This window comes from Carassius carassius, chromosome 23 (assembly GCF_963082965.1).
Source record: "Carassius carassius chromosome 23, fCarCar2.1, whole genome shotgun sequence".
Lineage (NCBI taxonomy): Eukaryota > Metazoa > Chordata > Actinopteri > Cypriniformes > Cyprinidae > Carassius > Carassius carassius.
The window spans coordinates 20,078,189-20,095,206 of record NC_081777.1 but is presented as its reverse complement, the minus strand read 5'-3'; the positions used below and the strand labels follow the sequence as shown (position 1 = coordinate 20,095,206).

The window sequence follows — 17,018 nt, the reverse complement described above, 5'->3', positions numbered from 1 at the left end:
AGTTGCCTGTAGGACAAAATACACAAGCGCAGTCTCAACGTCAGTACTCTGTGGATCTAAGCACAGACTTACATTTTATTCGAATATTCGTCGCCTTAGCTTAAAGACTAAACTCTCAATGGGGCTGTGCTGGGAATTTTACTGATAATAGCACGCAGAGAAAAACGTGTTATCATTTGTTCCTTTAAATGTGCATTTTGGATAATCTTCGCTCATGTCTTGTGCCTTTTTACGAAATGTGTTTTGCTCCGAGGAAGCCTCTTCTATCCGTCTTTATAGTTTAGGCACAGCTCAACACATCAAAGATTCAACCATTGTCTTTGAACAATATATTTCCAGACCCCAACAGCTGTCTGGTTACAGAGGAAGAAAAGCACATGCTGAGATATTCCTAGACTGCCATCCAAGTGTCTCGTATGAGGCAGGACTGGCATGTTTGCATTCGCACAGGAAGAACGCGGCTCTTTTCTGACAGCTTCAAGCTGACAACTGTAACAGTGACACAAATCATATGAAATCAGTGCCTGGCTCTTTCCTCTCACAGAGAGAAAGAGAGGGAGACTAACAGAGGGAGGGAGCTGTGGATGGGGTACAGCCATGGACGACAGCCTGTGGTGAGCACTGTAATGGATGGAAGCATGTATGTGTGCATATTTGGCACTGATTTTTTTTCTCTCTCTCCCGCCTTCCCTCGCTTAAATCTGGGTGCTAATTATTGGGCTTCACATAGCGTAAAATGTACAGCTGTGGTGACTGTCAGTGCTCCATGGGCTGTTAAGTTTGTGTGCATTTTGACAGTGGGTGGGTTTACCCCCCACCCACAACCTCCACCGCCACTGCCTCCCTTTCCCTCTCCATCACTCAGTGCAGAAAAACTACAGAATTTCACCGGCATGCCAGCCTCAATCAGCCGGATTTTTCCCCTCCTTTCTCTCTTCTGTGAGTATCTCACAGTTGCATATAAACCAAAGGACAGCTCAGGCAGGAGCAATATGGAAAGTGAGAGAACTTGCCTGAAGGGAAAAGAGAGGAGCTCAGAGATAACAGCGATCAATTACAACTTTTTTACAACATATCTGGCTGTGCAGAACAGCTCCAGTAGGGAAAAAAAGAAAGACATCCAGGGTTATGATAACCCAGCAAGGAAACTGTCACAGCGCACCGTCAATCTGAATTCGTAGAACTTTTGAGCCAAGCACTAGATTCACCGAAGACAGATGCATGCTGAAATAAATGATCATATAGCATGGAAAACTGCTATAGGATTTGAGCCAGATTGCTCACTCTGGGGAATAAACTTCATAGAGCAGCTTGACGTTGATTTTGATTACTTTATTTCTGAGGTGTTCCAGATGTTCTGATTTGTGATTGGGTAATCTTGCTAGGGGAAAACTGGGGGTGGGTTCCAAAAGAGGCCTGAGTGTTTGCATTTGGAACCAATTATGAAGCCACCTAAGTCTAAATATCAGCTTTCAGTATTCACATAACATCATTACACACTTAACACCTTTATTTCATTATTTAGAGGGGCCTGGAATACCAATGGCTTACAAATGACTAATGTTTTTTGTAGATGGCAAATAAAAGTGTCATGATATAATTTGCAGCCCAGGAAAGGTGGAATATTGCTGCATTTTCTCTCTACGGTCTTTTTTTTTTAGTGAAAAAGCATTTCTGTTCAAGCCATATATATAGATTCCTAATTGTACTTGCAAATCCTTATTCCGTAATTATTGCATGATTGCATTTCAAATAAAAGAAGTGTATAATTATAAAACACCAAAAAAAAAAAAAAAATAGATGGAGTTCCACACCATAGGCCATACCATTTACAAAATCCATATTCCAAGTCAGCTCAACAAATCTTTTGCGCAGAATTAAAAAAAAAGGTGTATGAAAATAGATATCACAGCTTATTAAATTGTAGCGACATTCTATCCATTTATCAACTCCTTTTAGTTAAGCTGGCCAATGTTCTAATTTGTTTCCTTGTTTTAATTTTTTTCAAAATTCGTCTATATTGGGTTTTATTGATAGCTTCTTAGGTTTTAAGCTTAAGCACTTCAACGTAAACCAAATTTCACTTTATTTTAAAAATTGTTTTGAAATGTTTAATGGTTTTTAATTAATAAGTGATACGCCTGCAATCAAAAAAAGACTTTTTTTTCCACACAATTTAATACATAGTAAAATTCCAGCAATTGTATTCTCAATCAATTATACCAGTGGTTCCCAATCCTGATCCTAGAGAACCCCCAACACTGCAGATTTTAGATGTCTCCCTACTCAAACACACGATTCAACTCATCAACTCATTAGTGAAGACATTTTTATTTATTTATTTTTTGAATGAGTGAGAAATTCTACTCAGCAGACCTAAACAACAAAGTTAAAATCGCATTTTCCAGAGACTTTGACACACTCCATCTTCTCATTTTGTGGAGCATCACAGTTGTCTTAACTTCAACTAACGTTTTTTGAACAGGGTAGGGAGGCATGTTAGCAGTTACTACAATTGCGGTTGGAACAATGACAAACATCACACAGGCCTCGGAAAATGGTTTGAGGGCAGCATGCGGTTGCGTGCCGCCTGTTGAACTATGCTGCTCTGAAAGATCATGTTTGAGAGCTGTGAATAACATCCTAGATCCTAGACTAGACTGAAGCAAATGTATATACACTGTGTACATTCCCCCTCTGTGTGCACAAGCACAAAGTGTGCAGTTCATACTAGAGTGACGCTATTGATCATGCAGAGTCAGAGTGCAAAAAACTGAGAATGTAGCTTTAGCATGCACATGCTTTAAAGACACTTGGGTGATTTCATAGCCCCAGGGAACCCGAGAAACACTAGCACTGAAATGCTCTTTGACCATGAAATGGCCTGAGCTGGTAATAGTGGTTAATGGGTACGTGGAGCAGCGGTGCAGGGGAACAGCAGAGCTCAGCAATGGGCAGGAGGTAGACTGACTCAGGGGATTCTGGCTGTTAGCAGGGTTCCTGTACAATGCAGGGGACTGTGAGGTTAGCCCAGAGATGATAGCATTCTCCTTGACGTTCTAAATGGCAGCCCACTGCAATGTAGGGGCATCAGTGGGTTAAGACAGAGGTTTTGACTTGGTCAGAGTAATTATACCTGCATAAAAGGGATGGGACTGGAACACCCACTGTTATCCCTCAAGTAGATAAAAATCATTATAATGGCATCTGGTTATGTGTGTGTGGCAGAGGCGTATGAATGAATGGGCCTCTTTTAGAAGGCCAATGGATTTATGTAAAACATAATGCAAAGTGACACTGCAACACTCCAGCATCATTATACATGTATACAATATATATATTTAGTATTATGTTTTACATTTGCATTCATGCATACATATATATATACACTGCGTATACAGTGCCAATGTAGAAATATGAACAGGAAATGTGTGCGTCCTAATAGACTGGAATTTCTCTTTAGCTCAAGATCACAAATGCACAAAATGTGTGGTACATCATGCAGACTTTTTGTTGCTAATGGTAGATCTGCGCTGATCTTTCACATAGGCCACCTGCCTAGATAAAAAATGAGGGGGTGTCATTTAAACTGGCCAAATCACAGTGGGCCGCTCAATCATATGTATCGATTACCTGACCTTTGAGGTCACCAATAGGGTAAACATGCTTTTGATCAGGTGACTTAAATTGGCAACCACTGGGCCAGAGAGATGACCAAAAGAACCGCTCCCTGTGCGGTTTCATTAGTAAAAGCCTTTCATGAACCATAAATCATCCTCATTTAAAAAGATTGTGCATGCTACATTTCTTAAATGTAAACAGTTAGCTAATAAAATAAAACAATCAGCTCGGTCAGAGACTTTTTTTTTTTTTACATTTAATCAACTTAATTTATTTAAAAAGTGATATAGAACTGTAAAAAAAAAAAAATCCGTTTTTTCTCATTTGAATGCATTTGGTATTGAGAAAGGTTAAAAAAAAAATGGTCTTTACGGAATCTTTTCTAACCAGCCACAGCTAATTAAATATTTTCCCCCAAATGATTTCTCATTCTATCTACAGCTGATGTTACACTAATTACAGTTTTAAAATAAATCCACACATTCGAAATGCCTCTGAGTGACACACTGCCCTCATCTTTTGAAGGTCTCATCATCCTGTCCTCCAGCTAAATTCTGCAAAGGGCAAAAATGAAACCATTTGTCCCTTCACATGACAAGGGGCCGTGTCAGAGGCCAAGGGTGGCCAAAAGAGGCCGTTTTTGATAACCATCTCACCATATTGCCAGTGACAATTCAGAGGTATCACAAGTCCTCCATTTACTGATGTCTCCATCTAAAGGTCATTACAGTGATGGGGAATGAAACATGACTAGACAATGGGGTGACTTTTCACCTCTGACCTAAGGCTGGGTCTTTCAGGATAATGTCTGTGTTTTGGCCAAGCTAAGAATTTTGTGTTAAGCTACACTTTTAATATCAGTCTACATTATACAAACTTTTAAAATGTGCAACTCTTTCTTATTTTTGTGTAGGTTCAAACTTAACTTAAGCATTTCATGCCATACATCCTCACAAAAGTTTCTTTAAAGTGTACTATTAAATCTCTAATGATTTATGGACAGTGACCACAGAAACTATGACTTAGAAGAGTAACGTATTGACAACAAATAACAATTGTCTAAAATAGTGATGCTCACCTGACTGGCACATTGCTGTGATGCCTGCTAGTAACTAGGGTTGCACGATAAATCGCATGCTATATTTAATGTGCATCTTGTCAGTAAAGCCCATTATGTAATCAGCGGTAAATCTCCATCACCTGCGCGCTTTCACATGGAGCTGAATTATCTACTCAGAGCCGTTGTTTACTGACAAGCTGCGCAAAGCCATGATCATATTCTGCGGATGTTTTGCGCAGCTTCTCAGTGAATAACAGCTCTGTGTAGTTAATTCTTCTCCATGTGAAAGTGTTCAGATGATAGAAATTTACCGCTGATTACAGAACCGGATTTACTGATAGTAAATTTCAGTATTAACATATATTCATTACACACTTAACACCTTTATATCATTATTTAGAGGGGCCTGGAATACCAATGGGTTACAAATAACTAATGTTTTCTGTAGATGGCAAATAAAAGTGTCATGATATAATTTCCTGCCCAGGAAAGGTGGAATATTGCTGCACTGGTGTCACTTTAATGTATGTGCCCCTGCGTTTAAAACCGAAAGGGAAATACCACATAAAGGCACACCAGGTTTCCCCAAGCGCTTCATAAAAGTGAATTCCCATGACTTAAAATACAAGAGCTGACGCTACATCTTTTCATTCAGTGCGGGAAATGAGTCAAAATCCTGCCCGAGTCAAACACTCTCCATTGTGTGCTCTGTTATGTATACGGCTACTGCGGTAGTTGTAGGTATCCTCTTTCCCGGACCGTCTGATTCCCCTGAAGAACTGTTGTCAAATGTCTCAGACACACCCTATTAACTCTGTTTGTCCCAAAACAGCAGAGAGGATGGAAGTGGATGGACCAGGATGTTCACATTCTCAAAGCCTGAAGTGCTACTTTAAACACTCGGCTGCGGTATAGCAGTTCAAGTCTGATCTGAGCCTTTGATCCATGTGAGTCGATGGTATAATGCGTCCTTCGTGCATGACAGTTACCTCTTTGCCCTTTCCTGACCTCAGGTCTCCAATCCTGAAGACAATTCAGTGTCAGTTTACACACAATGGAGCCTAGCTATATCAGTTTACCGCCATCCCCTGCTGGGACACGGGCTACAGGGGCAGGGAGATCACCACAGTGCTGGATGTAATCTAAATCGAATAGTTTATACAAGCGACATATCATTATGATCTCACTACAAGGTAATGCCAATAAACTCTCTAAACCCAAAAGAATCTGATGACTACAAGCATAATACGATCAGCTTTGGGTTACAAAAGCCATTACGATGAATAATAACAAATTAGCAACAATAACACCAACTCGCAAGTCCTCGCAAGCGAATGGCTGAGCACAAAGCTGCGACGCGGCTCTCACCATACCTCCCGCCAGTCTAAAGTTTGCACATATTCAGATGGATTATGTTTTCTGGCAGTTAATTTCTTTCTTTGAAGCGCTTAAACAGGAGGTCAGCCTGGATCTCCATATCAAAGACGTACGAATTAAGCCATTTTCCCCCTACTCTTATTTTAAGGGAATACAGAGAAAAGTAGCCTGCAGTGATATGCTATTGTCAGCTTCTACAGAGGCTCTCTTTAAAGCAAGGGATACATCGCGACGGAGAGAATCAGCAGCATTCTAGTGAAGCGGAGAATGAGATCACTGAGCTTTTTCAGCAGGGTCAATGGGAAGGCGAGGCACTGTCACATTTAAAATTCAGCCCTTTACCTCACACACTGGGCCCGACACAAAACCTGCATGCCTTTATGTAAAGAGAGGCCGCCTTTAAGCCAATATGTTAGCTTTAATGAATGCACTGATCTCGGGTGAGAGAGAGAGTATGTTTGTGTATGTGTGTGTTTTTGGGAGCTAGTGCGCATGGGCTTGTGTCTTTTGCGCCAGTCAAGCAGGGACAGGGTCAAAATCACAGAGGGAGTAATCCTATGTGTCAACATGAGGACTGTTAGCTCCCACCATCACAACCTGCAGCTAAATTTACAGTGAAGAGAAGCCTGGCTTTGATGGGCTTAATCTATGCACAAATGAAGTATGAGACTGCACACTAATGCCTGCACTCAGCAGTGAAACTCGTGTGAGCCAACAATGTCCTACACTGTCTTACTGCATCTATACATGATGTGCCTGTCCCTGCAGGTGAATACGACCGAACATGGGGTACGACTGAATGCTAATAGCACTCGACATTATATTTATTGAAATAAAGACGGTTGTGTGGCACAGTGGGTAAAGCTCTAGGCTCTAGGCTCAAAGAGTGTCCTCAAACTTGAGTGTGGCACTAGCAAAGTCAAGGTCATGGGTTTAATTCCCAGGAAACACACATACTAAAAAAAAAAAGAAAACAATAAATTAGTCTGCATTGCCAGTAACTTACAGTAAATGGTTAAGCAACAGAAAGGAATGGAAAAGTATAAGGTGAAAAAAATGTATACAATTCCATTGTCAAATGACAACATCATTTGAAAAAAATAAATAAATAAAAATGCATTTAAAACTGTGATTACACCAGTGGTTCTCGACCAGGAGGGTAAACTAGAATTTAACTATTTGACTTTTAATTGTAATCATTTTAGTTAATTTAATGACAAATTTTGTAAAAATAAAAATAAAAAAAATAAAATAAATAAATAAAAGGCAGGGGATGTAATTTACAGACCAAAAAAAATATAATAATTTTGTTATTAATGAATTTTTAAAAATCACAACTTCATCTGACATTTAACTATGTCAGTCTTGTTGAATACTCAGCATTTCTACATGGTCCTTTGTTTCCTTTCCTCTTTGTTTGCCCTTCAACATAGGCCTGACTTGATCCCAAAGTTCAGAAGTAAAAGCACTAGGACAGCCCTAGTATGACATGTCACAGTCTGTAGGTCTGGCCGCGGGCCTGCAGTCCCGCTGGCTGTGTCCTCTGCCTTCCCCGTTTGCTCTGGGTGACCGCAGGGACACGAGGCCTGACACAGCAATACTGCAGCTCAGACTGGTGCCCTCTTTCATTCCTACTATCACACAGCCCAGTCCCATAGAGACGTGGCCACACAGAGACACAACCCTACCGGCTTTGACTGGGCCAAGATCCGATCAAGCCTGAAGGGAAGGGTCATCCTCCTCCCTGACTTCAACTTGCTATGATCTTTGAGCCGAGTCTAAAAAGGGCCCCTGACTTGATTTGAGCAGACAGTGCCTTTGAAAGCTTCTTTGGATTGGGCCACTGTAGCCTGGAAAAGGAAAGAGAGGGGTCAGGCTGCACACAGGCAGGAAAAAGCAAGGATGGGGGAATGCAGCCGAAAACCACGCTTGGAGTGCAGATGGCAAGATGTTTTATGTGTGGCCTCAATGGATCATGTCAGCCTGGCCACTACACAAACAGCGGCACAAAAAAAAAACATGTAAACACGGGTGCTTATGAGAGTGTCCAACAAATATCTTTAGTTTAACAAGATATGAAACGTAAAATACATGAGCAAAAACACACGTTTTTAAGATACAGGCTACATTTCCAATATTTTCAGTAACACTATAGTATAGGGACTAATTCTCACTATTAACTAGTATATAGATTGCTTATCAGCATGCCTATTATTACACATATTGGCTTCTTATTAGTACTTATTAAGCACATATTCTGCATAACCATATTCTACATCCCTTATCCTATCCAATACCTAAACTTAACAACTGCCTTACTATTAATAAGCAGCAAATTGGGGGTTTAAGGAGGCAAAAGTCGTAATGGTTTGTTAATTGTGATAATTGGACCTTAAAATAAAGTGTGACCATATTTTACATTACAAAAACATATACACATACATTTACAAATAAATACACAAACACATACAGTAAATATACACACGCACACATGACTTCTAATTCAAACTCAGAATTTGCTTCTTATTAAAAGTCAGTAAGGTAGTTGTTGAGGTAGGATTAAGGGGTCTAAAATATGGTCATGCAGAATAAAGCATTAATGTGCTTTATAAGTTCTTTATTACAGTCAATATTCTAGTAAAATATGCATGCTAATAATTGGTCCCTAAAGTGCTGCCGAAAATATTGGAAATGTATATCTTAAATGTATATCTATCTATCTATCTATCTATCTAGTGTGTGTGTGTGTTTGTGTGTGTATACAGTATCTCACAAAAGTGAGTACACCCCTCACATTTCAGCAATCATATTAGTATATTTTCTCAAGGGACAATACTATAGAAATGAAACTTGGATTTATTTTGGAGTAGTCAGTGTGTTGTTTGTATAGCAGTATAGATTTACTATCCTCTGAAAATAACTTAACATACAACCATTATTGTCAATATAGCTGGCTAGTGCTGGTGTCAAAACTGTGTCCAAAGTGTCAACAATTTGTTTGAGCACCATTGTTATCTAGCACTGCCTTATCTTCCTCGGCTTGGAATTCACCAGAGCTGCACAGGTTTTTGCTGGGATCCTCTTCAACTTCTCCATAATGACGTTACGGAGCTGATGGATGTTAGACACATGGTGCTCCTCCACCTTCCGCTCAATAGGGTTCAGGTCTGGAGACATACTTGGCCATGCCATCACCTTCCCCAGCTAGGCAGTTGTCGTCTTGGCAGTGTTTGGGGTTGCTATCATGTTGGAAAACTGCCATTCTGCACAGTTTTTTAAGGGAGGGCATCATGTTCTGCTTCAGAATGTCACAGTACATGTTGGAATCTATGTTTCCCTCAAAGAAGTGCAGCTCCCCAACACCAACCGCATTCATGCAGGCCCAGACCATGATGCTACCACCACGACCATGTTTGATGTAGGAAAGACACAATTTTCTTGGTACTCCTCACCAGGGTGTCAACACACATGCTGGACACCATCTGAGCCAAACAAGTTTATCTTAGTCTCATCAGACCACAGGACATAGTTCCAGTAATTCTTGCTCTTGGACAGGTTGTCTTCAGCAAACTGTTTGCAGGCTTTCTTGTGAGCCAGCTTCAGAAGAGGCTTCCTTCTGGGATGACAGCCATGCAAACTGACTTGTTGCAGTGTGTGGCCTATGGTCAGAGCACTGACAAGCTGACCTTCCACTTCTGCAACCTCTAAAGCCATGCTGGCAGCACTCATGCATCTGTTTTTTGAAGCCAGCTTCTGCACCTGATGCACAGCACAAGTACTCGACTTCATTGATCGACCCTTGAAAGGCCTGTTCCAAGTGGAACCCATTTTGGAAAACATTTGTATGACCCTGGCCACTGTACTGTAGGGATGGTGTTCTTGGGGTCATAGTCAGCATCTCTTCCTCCAAACACGGCGAGTCAAGTTAATGCCAAAGAGCAAAATCTTATCTCATCTCCCAAGACTTCTCTGAATCATTTAGATTCTCTGTTCTTTGGCAAACTTTAAACAGGCCTGTATATGTGACTGTGGTCCCAACTGCCAAAAAGATCATTAACAAACTCCTCCTGTGTAGTTCGGGGTTTATCCCTCACCTTTCTCATGATCATCATTATCCCATGAGGCGAGATCTTGCACAGAGCTCCAGACACCAGAATCGCACTAACAGTTGTCTCCTCACCAAGCTTCTTGCTGATGGTCTTGTAGCTCATTCAAGCCTTGTGCAGAGCTACAATCTTGTCTCTGACATCCTTTGACAGCTCTTTGGTCTTGCCCATGTGTGTGGGAGAGGTTGGAATGGAAGATACAGGTTGTCTGGACAGGTGTCTTTTATAAATTTAAGCTAACATAAGGAGTAACTTCTTAAAGTGGCAGGACTAATCTGTGTTCCACATGGGCACAATTTTAATTAATAAATTTTTTTATTTGATATTCTGCCTCTATCTGTTAAAATAAACCTACCATAAAATTATAAACCCTTAATTTCTTTGTAAGTGGGCAAACTTACAAAATCAGCAGGGGATCAAATAAATATTTTCCCCATTGTGTGTGTGTGTGTGTGTTAGTATATATATATATATATATATATATATATATATATATATATATATATATATATATATATATATATATATATATATATATATATATTACACACACACACACTCACACAGTAGTCAACATTTGAAGTGGATCAAACAAGTTTGCCCACATTGTCCTAAAACAAGACCGCATTTCGGTTTTGGGACAAATTTGATAAAAGGTTTTGATCCACATCAAATGTATATATGTATCCACTGATGTATGGTTTGTCATGATAGGACAATATTTGTCAGAGATACAACTATTTGAAAATCTGGAATCTGAGGGTGCAAAAAAAATCTAAATACTGAGAAAATCACCTTTAAAGTTCAAATGATGTTCTTAGCAATGCATATTGCTTATCATCATGATATATTTACAGTGGGAAATTTACAAAATGGAACATGATCTTTACTCAGTATCCTAATAATGATTGTTGGCATAAAAAAAGAAAAATCTATAATTTTGACCCATACAATGTTTTTTGACTATTGCTTAAAACATATCACAGTGACTTAAGATTGGTTTTGTTGTCCAGGGTCACATATATACATATATACATACGTTATATATTTTATCATGTGGTAACAATTCTGCAATTTGTGATCTAATCAATGCAGACACTGCCTTGGAGGACTGGGAACCAGCGCAACCCTGAAAACCAGCCATGGTCATAGGTCAGCAGAGAGGAAGTAAAGATCCAAGTCCCATCCCGTAGTGTGACACGCTGCCTTCACCCGCTCGCCCCAGAGGCTTAGTATTCGCGTTAACACTTCAAACACTTGATATCTTCACTAGACACAAAGGACACTTCTGCCTGCCATCATCACCATTTCTTCCAGGGAAAAGAGATATGGATCCGTCCCAAAGGTAGCAGGCAGTTGAAGTCGCCTTGATTAAGTCCAAGGTTTTGTTGTCTGACTTTTCCCCTGCTGAAAGCAGGACTTTTCCATGCAAATGGCATATCCTGTCTTTAACAGAAGCCAATTCGAAACCAGCCTTTATAATAGGTCGGTAGATATTGTAAAGCACTGACAGGCATTTTCATGAAATTTAAATGAGTAGCTCTGAAATATGGCAGCTTTTTTTCCCAACATGTCTTCTTCTCATCTATTCTTATCAAGGCTTGTGACTTGACAAACTTCAATCTTTGCTGAAGTGCTTTGTTTGTTACAGCTAAAAGAGACAAGCTTTGGAGAATTAACAAACACTGTCATTTGTTTTGCTGTACATCCATCAATTTCAACCCAGAAAACCTTATAATAACCTCTGATGTATTACAGATAATACAGAGATGTTTGTGCACAGCAGTCTTCCGCAGCTCGATATCACAGAACAATGATGTGATCTGAATTTAAGTTCACAGGCGGTGCTGAAACAAAGAGGCTACACAACTCTACATTCAAAACAGGTTGTCAGAGTTGTGGCCAAGTGGTTAGCCTGCAACATACTGAGCTGTGGTGCTCTTGTGAGTAATCCAAGTTCAAATCAGGATAATGGCATTTCCTGATATTTATCTTGCTTGTCTATAAATCAAATGTGATAAATGTTCAGTGATAATAACAAAAAAGGCAGCAGTACAATCACTTTTGTCTGCAGCTCCACAACTGCTACGGTTTATTCATTTATAAAACAGCACTGCGAGATTGTTAAACCTCGTCTGAGATGTGCACCTGAGTCGAGGGAGGTGAGAAAACACCTTATTTTACGGTTCACTTGATTCCGCCTGCACTAGGTGTATGCATTTTCTCTAATCTTTTAACAGCCCAAAACCACAAGGCCGCCCACATTCTTACTGCAGCTTAGAAGCTCTTCCATTTTAGCCCACTTCAGCTACCAAAATCAGGTAAACAATAGAAGTGGAGAAGGGGGAGAAAAATCATCAAAGGAATTGATAATAAATATATAACTGTGTGGTCAAAGAGTGTGTTTTCTCTCTGTGTGAGACCTCCCGAATGCTGCACAGAGTAGAACGCGCTGCAGGCAATCTTTTGATGGAAGGTCTCATTTTCAGCCTCCCGCCGTGCAATATTCAAGCCAGTCTAAAATAATACAGGACTCATTTCGGGACTTAGGACCTCTCGAATATGCTGACAATAACCAACGGCTGGAGCATCAAATGAAAAACAGCTTTTCACAGGGAGGGCTTGAGTGGCACCCGAAACCCGGGGAGCAAAGATCCTGGATCCATGCTTGGAGATGTCACATAACGCCACATCTGCGTTATTACCAGGCTGTCGCGATGGAGAGATTCGCAAACGGAGCAGTCTAGCTTGTGCTAGATGCTGCGAGTAGTCTGTGTTCATTAGGCATAGTGAGTTTACAATGGCCTAATCATGAAGCACAATTTTGGCAACGGTTCTGTTGAGTGACAAAAAGCATCTATCATAACATCATCAGCATACTTGCCAAATTGATCAATCGCACACTTAAATGAATTCCATTTTGCCTTTGATATGAATTAATGCTGAACAAACCAGATGTTGCATGTCCAACATTAGCCAGTTGGCAAACCACTGCCTGATGATGCTGGAATATTTTTGGTTATAGCGTTGAATGTTGGCAGACGACTAATAACATTATGCATGTAATAATATTGAAATTTCAATATGCAAAATGCAATTATTATTGACAAACATAATTTTAAGGTGAAAACAAGACGATTCGAACCATGCAATCACAAAATGTGAGTGAGAAAACTAGAAAGGAGGAGTGCTACATCTTATGTTACGCTAGACAACTTTAGTGTGAGATTTTTAGAACTTAACAATCCTTTTCTCTCATCTTGGATAATCAAGCTTGGCCACATACTCTCCTTTTGGGCGAGGAAAGAAAGCAATTCGCCTGTTCTTCCTTCACACATCCTGAAGACTGCCAATCTCCAGCCCTCCTCTGTTGCACTTAGAGCTTCAAACACGTTGCTGAGCCTTTTTAAACAGACTGTTATCCCTTTAAAGGCAAATCTTTTCAGAGCCATGTTAGATAAAGGACACTGATCTAATACAAAGCAAGCCCAGAGAAACCAGGCCACATGCACTGTGATGCCCAAGAATGTCTGAAATGTTATTTAGTGGCAACTATGAAGAGGAGACACCACCAAATTATAAAATGTAATTTTACATATCAATCAATCAAAAAAATATTTGGCCTAAGTCTAAATAATCAAGCATTAATAACCAAAACTATATGCATACTTGCAAACATTTGCTAAAATTACCAAATCAAAAGCTAAAATTTAATTCAAGGCTTTTATTTTAGTAAGCAGGTACACACACCATGCTATTCAACATATGGCTTTAAGAAACCATTAAATCTGTGCGGCCTCGTCCTGTATGACGAGGTGTCAGAGAGAGGTGATATCAGGCGGACGTGTTGCGACAGGCTGCTTCAAAGAGCAGGAGGCCACTCTCTCTTTTCTCTTGCTTTCTCTCCATTTCTCCTAAAGCACCCGGCCACCCAGCTGCACACAATTACAACCCCAGCAAGCATTCAAGCAACCCCCCACCCTAACACAGGCCCAGTAATCAGTTAGATCTCAGCATGCATGTTCAATGATCTGTTATTAATTAATCAATCAAAGCTAATCAAGGTAAACCTCACTTTTCATGCAGGTCAGAACAGACACACTGTTCTACTTCAGAAGACTTTTCCTCTTGCACCTTCTTAAAAACAATCAGATTTACGGTATATAAATAAATATCCAAGTTTTATGGGATTTCAAAACATGTATGTAACATTTTTATGTTAGTTTAGCATTGAGTGGCCAAATTGGCAATTCACAAGAGAGTTTTAAGCATCCTGCACCAGTAGCCTCAATTTACGGCTGATTTTACTGCCAAAATGAGCAGTAAAAATAAAAACGCAGCACTTCATAAGTTATCGCGTTTATCCACCTTAACCGTGTAAAATAAATCCTACACAATTGAGCAGAAACAATAAAATGCATGCCTTTCCATCTCATTAGTGTCAGATTTGTGAAAGTTGCCATATGTGCATAAATATGTCTTTAAAACTACTCCTTTTTTCTTAAATGTACAGTAAAAACATTCACCTATGATTGCCAGAATATTACTGTAAAAAAAAAAACGCAATGATCCTTTTACAAGCATTATAAGATGGCGTTTTGGAGACTATGCATTTTACATCATATACACAATTTAAGATTTTTAAACTCAAAATAAGTATTCAGTTTATACTTATAATAAAACTGATGGCACAATCAACCCAAAAAAAAAAGAATCAAAATTGGAAACTAAAACACAACACTAGAATAATGAAGTAACGTCTTACCAACCTGTTGTAGCATGTATCATAAAACACTCCTATATAGATATAATTATAATAACATAAGAAAAAAAATAACTTTAAATAAAATCAAAATAAATGTAATGGCAAAGGAAATTATGTTAATACCCATTTTAACCACAAATTATATAGCAAGATATCACACCATATATAATAGGCTTTTACAATTCTTTCTCATTAAAATTATTAGCATCTGCATATAGTAAGTTATTAACATTTTAACTAGCATGCGAGGCCCAAAAATTGGCAAGCTGTCTGGACACTCACACAGCTCACAGTTTGTAAACATCCGAGGTTCCGTAGCATCAAACCGATTTTTGTTCTGATATCATTTTCGGACAGGATAGAAACACGTGTTACAAGTGTTTGAACTCACCTGATTTTTCAACTATATTACTTGTATCTCGTCAGTAAGCACCGCATGGTCTGCGTATGGCGTAAACATAACGCGTAATGACATTTATTAGGGCCATTATAGTTGCTTGACATAATGACTATTACAGATGCAGACATTTAAACAACAAAAGAAACGACCAAAGGACAGGACGTTTCTGTTTGTCCTCCAAGGTCCTCATAAACTATGTAACCGAGTAAAGAGGAATCAGATATATCCACTGAGCGGCGCTATAGCCCATGAAAATGATGTGTGTTAGCGCGCGCGCGCGCGCGCGGGAAAGGTGACAGGAGAGCGAGGCACTTCACTGCTTCCACGAATAGAGAACTGCATCTGTCACCCCATGAAATTCAGGTAGGAATACTGTGAACATTTGAAGTTAAAATATAAGCCGTCATTTCACACCATTGACTTTTTCAGTGGCATGTAATTTTAATAGAGTGTTTGCTTTCCCCCCTTTTCTATTAAATACATAATATATAATTAAATACATTAAAATAGCGAATGCAATTATATATATATATTAATATATATATAATTGTATTCTGTATAATTGTAAAACTGTATTCTGTAATTAAAAATATATAATGCCATAGGATTGCGAGCTTTAGACTTCTGGTGAACACCACATAAAGTCTTTTGGCATCTTTTGGTTTAGTACAGTAGAATGTTTTAGCCTTCAACAAAGCTTGTCTCTATAATATTCTTATAATGTTCAGATTCATTGTGGCTTAGATAAGTGATCCTATAATGGTTTTGTTTAAGGACCCAAAACTATTTATTGAAAAAAAAAAATGAATTTCAGTAGTTTAATGCAATAATGCACACACAAAATACATTGTAGTTGTATTTTCTGTAGTCTGGATCACATTTCCTTTCACCTTGCACGGTAATTCATGGTTTTTGAGGATGAGGGCATCTGACCTTCTGGATTCTACCAAGTGACAGATGAATTTGTATTAAAATACTGTAGATGTTGATTTGCCGTCAAAAACAAAAAGGCATTGTAAGGTTTTCCTCCTTCCTTTTGAAAGTTGGTAAGCTTATTAACTGTGCTATATTCAGTTTATTTGCATTTGATTATTTGCTTGTTTTTCCCTGTTTTCAGTCTCACTTTTAGACCTGTGGCCTATCTTTGGGTCAACCACCACTCTGGAACCACAGGTTTAGATAGTGACTCAGTGATTATTTTATATTTTCTTTGAAATGTAAAAGACGAGCACAGGTTAGCAGAAATTAGAGCGAGAGGGATACAGGTTTAAACCCATAAGAGTGAATTCAAGATGGGCATACAAGCAGATGGGATGTACAGTCTGAGAAGGGCATAGGGTCAACTCTCGACTTAGTGGCAAAGCTGTGGGCATTGCTTGTAGCTGTGTTTTTGAAAGTCTACTTAAGAAAGCAGATTGTTTGGTCAAATCAAACCCTTAAGACCATATTGCTGCAGTTTTTGCTTAGTCTTTGTCCAGAGTGCTACAGGCAGTGGGAGCAGACACCAAATGGTCTAAAAATTGTTATCATTATGTGTGTCTGGGGATGGGAAGGGTGAGTTACTTAGGTTCCTGAAAGAACAGATTGTCCTCTTTTGTCCTGCTAGCGCTTTCCTTTCTAGTTGAACAGCTCTCACATTGGGGAGGTATAGAGAGGGTCAAATCTGCCCAGACACATGTAGGTCTTCAG

General features: G+C 39.3%; 1 long non-coding RNA gene across 1 annotated transcript in view; it reads right to left on the bottom strand.

The window, feature by feature from the left end:
* Positions 1 to 15,641, bottom strand: part of LOC132101939 (uncharacterized) — a 36,176-nt gene extending 20,535 nt beyond the window's left edge. Inside the window, exon 1 of the long non-coding RNA XR_009423246.1 lies at positions 15,321 to 15,641. This is a non-coding gene — a long non-coding RNA (uncharacterized LOC132101939). The remainder of the gene's footprint in view (positions 1 to 15,320) is intronic.
* Positions 15,642 to 17,018: the final 1,377 nt, after the last annotated feature.